Here is a 1,308-nt window from a genome sequence, read left to right on the forward strand (position 1 = left end):
GGAAGAAGACACGCAGACACACTAGGTTCCTTCTGCAGCAATGTTTTATTGTCTCCATCCATAGGGAAAAAGGGTCGAGCCCAAAATCTGCACTGCTTATATACACCACAGTGTGGCGTATCTGCCCACAGCGTAGCTTGTCTGCTCATGATTGGCTGTTCGCTCATTATCCTACGTAATGCCCCCGGGATGGGCCGTGACATGACATCCTTTTCACTCCATGCACATGCGCAAACAGTTCTCCACGCACATGCGCAAACAGTTGTCCACTAGGAGTCAACAGCAGAAGTAGTTGCCATCCCGCCATGGCGAATATCTCTCCAGCTTCACGGCTCCCCACAGGAACCATCCTTCTTTCTGATAAAGTCCTTGACATTTTGTTTGATTCCTTTTATTTTCCAGGCATAATGCAGAGTCTGGGGAAGCTCTGGAGGGACCAGCGCTAACGTGGCTTTGGCTGTGGAGTCTAACTAACACAGCCTGTTTTGCAGTCTATCAACTAGTATGTTTCCTCTTGCCCTCTTTTCTGTGCCCTTTTGATGTCCTGGGCAGTGAATGATGGCACTAAAGAAGACATCCTTAAGATCTAGTACAGTTAGACATCCTGGTTTTTTGTTGTTGTTGTTTTATTTTGTTTTGTTTTTTATGAATGAGGCTATTTATTAACCCAACATATTTTGTTCTAATGCTTCTTGTTGGCAGCTGCCATCTGTCCAACGATCCTGTCCAGATCTCTCTGTCCCTGAGGTTTTAGCTTGTGGCCCCCATCTTGGACCTTTTCCACCATTTTCAGCCCCTCCAGGGCTTGGAGGACCCGGCAGGCCACACTCTTAGAGCCTCTGCTGACGTGGCTGGACCTGACACTGTTTCTCTGCTGTCCTCCGTAGATCTTAGTCATGGAACCAACCCCTGCACCACCGCGGAGGTACAGGTGCCGTGCTGTGGAAGCAGCTCGTGTGTAGAACCAATTCTCATCGTAAGGGGCAAGCTCTTTATGTTTGGCCAGCTTCACTGTGTCCACCCATTCGGAGGCTTTCAGCTTCCCGGACTCTTTGAGGAAGGTTGCCAGAGCTCTGACGAACTCCCCCTGGTTAACATCATTTACAGTAACTCCAGCAGGGGGTAAGTGTTGGGGACTGTAGGGTGAATATCTTCTGTTCTCTAGTTCACTTCCCTTAAGTCTTGTACAGGCTGGTAGTCATGGGAGTGGGGTTTTCTTACTGGCAGGAGGGGTGTATTCAGTAGCTGCCTGCAGTTTGGAGAACCGGGTTTCTGAAAGGAAAGCTGGGGGTCTTGGAGTGGGGGGGG

At 49.5% G+C, this 1,308-nt stretch overlaps 1 pseudogene; it reads right to left on the reverse strand.

Annotated features, from left to right (window-relative positions):
* Positions 1–682: 682 nt before the first annotated feature.
* LOC116081548 overlaps positions 683–1,308 on the reverse strand; it is a 35,808-nt pseudogene continuing 35,182 nt past the window's right edge.

This window comes from Mastomys coucha, unplaced genomic scaffold (genome assembly GCF_008632895.1).
Source record: "Mastomys coucha isolate ucsf_1 unplaced genomic scaffold, UCSF_Mcou_1 pScaffold7, whole genome shotgun sequence".
Taxonomy (NCBI): Eukaryota; Metazoa; Chordata; class Mammalia; order Rodentia; family Muridae; genus Mastomys; species Mastomys coucha.